At 36.3% G+C, this 5833-nt stretch overlaps 1 long non-coding RNA gene across 2 annotated transcripts; it reads right to left on the minus strand.

Moving 5' to 3' along the window:
• Window positions 1-656: 656 nt before the first annotated feature.
• LOC113345794 lies at window positions 657-5376 on the minus strand. 2 transcript variants are annotated; one of them, XR_003358301.1, is made up of 5 exons: window positions 4666-5376; window positions 4437-4595; window positions 3853-4339; window positions 3414-3560; window positions 657-1237 (listed from the first exon to the last, which is right to left on the minus strand). It is a non-coding gene; the product is annotated as an uncharacterized LOC113345794 (long non-coding RNA). The 2 variants fall into 2 exon arrangements; XR_003358300.1 differs by lacking the exon at window positions 3414-3560.
• Between the last annotated feature and the right edge of the window lie 457 nt (window positions 5377-5833).

Genomic DNA, 5833 nt, shown 5'->3' on the forward strand with positions numbered 1-5833 from the left:
AAGAATACGTTTATAGTGTAACCTTCTATACCATATTGAAAAGACCAAACTATGCAAGGATGACGAATATATATTGGATAGACAACAAATACCAAGCTAATAATGTATTTACAATCTTGAAAGCAAAAAAATTCACAGAATAGGTTGCTTGGTAAAAATCCAAAAAAAATGAGTGGAAAACTTTAAGATTGAAGCATGATGGTACTGCCATGATGGTTCTTACTCAAGTAGTTTTATTGACAATGAAGTTTCAGTTGCATCCTTGAAAAAATTAAAAGGAAATAGAGACACGACTTAGTAACATGATTCAGTAGATATCAATTCAATTTCATGTGATTCATAGGAGACAATATAACCCAAACCCATCTGAAGATCTTCTTTTCTTGTTTTTCCTATCATGCTATTTTTTTCAATGTGTTTCAGGATAATTAAAGTCGGACAGTGAACCTGACGTGATTCGAACACGCAACCTTCTGACATAAGAGCCAGACACGCTACCATTACATTACAGGTTCATACTCGTGCACGTAGATTGTCCAGTCATGGATCCGCATAACTCAGATGGTAATATGGCTTCTGATTCCACAGAAATCACATACTCCGAAACAAAAAAATAATAAATCATATTAACTATATATGGGACTGAGATATTAAAATTGCTGAACATATAAAATTGATTTACTTTCATCTTTTCCATTTCAATCTCCATCAAATGGTTTCACCAACTAAGAACAGTAAAACATCAATCTAAGTTCCGGATACATTATTATAATAAATTGATATGAGAGTTGAGGAACAAAAACCTAACCTAGTATCTCGAGAATTGGGCATATCTTTTAGCACACCGGGATTCAATGCAGGTACATTACCTGGGTCGTCATTTCTCAAACTTAAAATCTAAAATCTAAGAAAAAAGATAACATGAACACGAAAAATACCTCTGGGATAAGATAGGAATTGCCCGAGTTTTCTGCATGAATATTCCCTTGATGATGCAGATGACCATTTTTGTTTGGGAGACGGCATCATTTTAACCATTGGTATATGAGGTTTCACTTGGTTATAGGTTTCCAAAGACGAAATACAGAAGGTGAGGGAGTGCTAAGAGTAGATTTAAGACTTCAAGAGTTTTAACCATTATTCGCCATAAAAAAATTATCAGTCACTTTGAATCTCTAACCATGTTGGATTGTCTTCTTCACACCTAGTCAAAAGTGAACCAACCGTGCAGCATTACCTGTCCATGGAAAGAAAGAAAATCAATTTTCAGTATACCAAAGCATTGCAAGACCAAAGTAAAATGAAGCGAAGTCAGAACAACGGTGCGGCACAACTTGTACATGGAGAAAAATAAAGAGAATCAATTTTCAGTATACTGTTTGCAAGTTACCAAATTAGAATGATGCGAAGGCAGCTAAAACGCAGTCACTTTCCTTAAAACACATGTCTCGACTGCATTGGAGAAATGCTGAATAATAGAACTAATGTGCTGAATTTTATATATTTAAACTGCAACCTCTTGCACACCTCAAAGGCTCCACTATAACCAACTATATGGACTCTTAATTCAGTATGCATTATAACCAACTGTATTGACTTGCCTAGACGTTGAACAAATCCAAGTTATCATTCCCGATGAAAAAATCAGCATATACAATAGATTAGCCGATTAGGTAACAGCCACCAGTTACATGGGTATTGCCTCGAAAAATCTACGCAAGCAAGATCAAGCCAATAAAGTTGAGTCTACACCAAGCAAGAAATGTTGAACAACAGAAAAGCTTCAAAATCAACACCTGTCTAAATTCCCAAGCAAATCCAGACAAACCATGCTTAAACTCCGACATACGGATAAGCAAAAACATAGGTGGGTGAACCAATCACATAAACAATCCATATGATGCAGAAACATACCATACATATATACAAATGAGCAGACCTAGCTCAAGGACCTGTTACTCAGCTACCACGTAATAGCGGGAACTCTAAGAGCAAATCCTACGGAGGAGTAGGAAAATGTCAGAGTAGAGAGGGAGTATTTCACCCCAAACTCGTTCTCACACTACTTCACCTCTTTAAGCGGCAAAAACATGTGACCCTCGGGGGTGGGCGTCACAAATATATATTTTTTCTGTCTTATATCTAATCTCTCTCTCTAACACTATCAAATACACTATCCCGTAATGGGAAAAAACACACTATCAGTCCTCTCAAAGTCATTTTGAAAGGGATAACGTGTTAAAACGCCCTATCTGATAACCCTTTCTCTAATGCACTGGCAATCATATACCACTATCAGTCTCTCTCTAATGCACTGGCAATCATATACCACAATCATTCTTCAATTAAAATCCTTAGAGAAGCATATAGGAGAGGTCTCTGAAATAAAACTCATTTCTGATAAGGTAATTTCTTTCACGAACTAACCAAGACCCAAAAAAATAACCAAAAGACCTAAAAATGCCTTCACCATTAAGAACTTAATATATAAAACAGATCAACCTCAATACAGTCCAACGCTGGTTCTCATAAATTCAACTTTCATGGTATTTTACAAACCAAAGATAAGACTTACATCTTGACAACGTGGTAGACATTGTTGCTAGAGAAAGTGCTGGAACAGTTAACGCCGACAACAATACATGGATCGGAAGTAGCAAAAAAGTTCTAGTGTGTTTTTCCTTAATACTTTTAAGTCCAGTTACAACCATTCCTTGCTAAGAATCCTCTCCGACGTCCGAGCTATTCAAAGGTAACATGATCTAATACAAAATTAAAGTTACTGTTCATTTTATGCAGCATGCATGTGCACGAAGTTAAGAATTAACATCGACAGAACTGATACTACATGCCCTACTTCAAAGCCATCAGAACATTTCCCATGTTTTATAAGATCGAATATCGTGTTCACACTTGGACCATTCCTGGCGCCAACTATTCCCTAAGTGATCTACCACTGACAAAATATTAGAACTATCAGAAATGCAAAAGCACTTCTTTAACTACGACAGATGTGACACCTGTAGAACTGCCATCCTACGGTTTACAGTTCAAGTTTGATAAATGTCATTACAAATACACACGCACATTCACACAGCAGGATAAGAAATGGAGATTGGTAGACACTGGAAAAACTCACCTATTGCCAAAAAGAAAATTAATGCAAGAGAGATGAATAGATAAGTGATATAATCATCAAAGGATATTAAGCATATGATAAGAAAAACAGCATTAGATTTGTCCGTTGAATTCCATTGTCTTGCTTCTTTTTTGTTTTTCGAGTCTTAGTTTTCAATTGAGAGTAATTTAATTGCATTATGCTGTTTGGGAATTGGGAGTAATTAAATTGTATTATAAAATGTGTTACATAACTAAATCAACTAAAGCAAGGAAATCAAAGGAGGATTTTAAACCTATCGAGAGCGAGCCTTTATCCACTGCCATTGGGAATCCAGTACAACCTAGTATATTCTTTCTTTAAGGTTATTCAAACTTATTTAGTTTTGAAGGTTTTTTCTCATCGGAACCTGCATCATTTGACTATCTTTCTATAATTGCACCTACAAAACAATCATGACAGTTGTAACATAATAAAGAGTTATTATCTGGAGACTAATCCCAGTTTGCAATCCTCCCCAAAGTCCCTCATATTCATATAATAAAGTTTAACAAAAATGATCCCGAAAGTATAATGCTAAAATCTCATAAAGCAGAAACTTGAAGATCAGTAGCAGCAACTCAAAAGATTAATTTCCCTCTAGTTCTATGTCTAATCTGAATCCCATGAAGATAATGATGGGCAACCTATTGATGCAGCAGGCAATCCATGTGGGATGAAATTACTGCACATACCTCTTTGACTTGTACACCATGAAATTTGGCTTCAACGGCAGAAATCCAGGAGCAAGAGGAGCATCAGCAGTCAGTTTAAGTTGTGTGGAATGTAATCTTTAACATTGTTCCAAATAGATGCTTGGGCCTTGGAGGGTCATTTACTTAGGAAAAAAGTTCTTTCTAATCACGGTAGAAAATGATTTGAATGGAACATTTCCAATATAATCAATTCAAGTCCAGTTCCAATCAATCACGGGTAAACACCGATATGATGATAAACCCAACAACCCAAGTATTCCAAACAGATGATAGTGTTAAGTTGGATGTCTGAAATGGCCAGGACCCAGTTTCATGGCTTTGTATCAAGGGACCCATAAAAGTAAACCTATTAGAGTGAGTCTTAAATCAATTGCAACCTCAAATCGTAGCTTCTATTTTCAAGTCGAACATATCAGTGAATTATTTTGCTTCAGCATATTGTAGTCACGGGAGATACAATCCATCACTGCAATCAATGTTTAAGAAATTCTTATGTCGTATCTATTTTACATTGCTGCTTAAATTTGAACAGTGCGACAGCTTCAGCGGTAGTTGAAACAAACCTCATGCAAGGAGTTCCTTAATCCTTCACATCTTTCCTTTCTGGGTATTAGCATTCTCAAGTTTTGGGGCCTTCTTCAAAGCTATAACTGATGCATCTTTCCCTCCTCCAGTAAGTTCGGTATTGGACTATCATGTCTTTGAATCTGTTCTTATACACCCTATATGTTTCAAACAGTTTAGTTTGGCAGTTCAATATAAAAACCAAGAAAAATAGAAGCAGGCAAATACCTGCTTTGAGTGCTCCTGATATCAAACTTTACTGATCCCGAGCAGCATATAAGTGATAATGTGACCTCTTATGACATCATTCTGGAGTGTGGATGATACGTTCCGTTCACTGAAATCTATCCAGAAATCGTAAACCTAATACCCTAAATTGTAACAATATTACAAATCTTATTACAAATCTTAAACACCTGATATACATCAAACGATTCCTAAAATCCGAGCTTCCAAGAGGCTAACCAAAATTCATGTTATTTTCAGCTCAAATCACCACCAACATAGAACATGTCATCGGAACAGCTAATCACATCTAGAAAACTTAATTGGTACATTAATATAAGAAAAAAGACCCAACAGGTTACCTCTAAATTGAAAGCTAGGGTTTTCATTAAAATTTCATGTTAATTTGAAATTCAGTAATCAGATCCATACAACAAACGAACCTCTTTAGCATGATGAATACACTCAGGATAATCTTTTCTTAGAAGAGCAAAATCTTCAGGTTCTCTACAATTGGACATACATTCATTGAAATCTGTCCAAAAATCGTAACACCTTCCTTTGTTCCCTGTGAATCCCCATCTTGATGCCATATCGATAAAAATTCTCTCTCTCCGGAGATTGATCGATTTAATTTCAGATGGAGAAAGAGATCCACGAACGATGAACATGTAATCAGTTTGTTCTTTCTTCGTGACTATCAATGTCTCTTTTACTTTTCAGTTTTCACCCACACGCCGGTACTTGATATGACCGTGAGTCTTTCCTAGCCGTCCAAGTCAAACTCCATCCGGATGATCCGATCGCCGGATGATAATTTTCGGTAAATTCTGTCCACTGATTGACTCTTTGATCAAGGAGATAAAGTGCACCTTTTTTTATAACAGTGACCAGGTATCACCGGGGCTTTACGGTCCCGGCTTAAGCTCTGCCTAGTGTCATGTATCATGTAATCTTCGATATCCGACACAGAGTTTATAGCTTGGTATATTCTGTGAGAATATTTTAAAGTATCATTAACTTGTTTTTGTAATTATCTTTAGGCCTGTCAACGGAAGAATATCCACCGGATATTTAGAAATCCGATATCCGACATGTTAAGCACTACCGGATATTCGATATCCGATAATATCCTATAGGATATCAAAATCAGATATCGATTCCGATAGGC

The sequence above is a fragment of the Papaver somniferum genome, unplaced genomic scaffold, assembly GCF_003573695.1.
Source record: "Papaver somniferum cultivar HN1 unplaced genomic scaffold, ASM357369v1 unplaced-scaffold_83, whole genome shotgun sequence".
In the NCBI taxonomy this organism is placed as follows: Eukaryota; Viridiplantae; Streptophyta; class Magnoliopsida; order Ranunculales; family Papaveraceae; genus Papaver; species Papaver somniferum.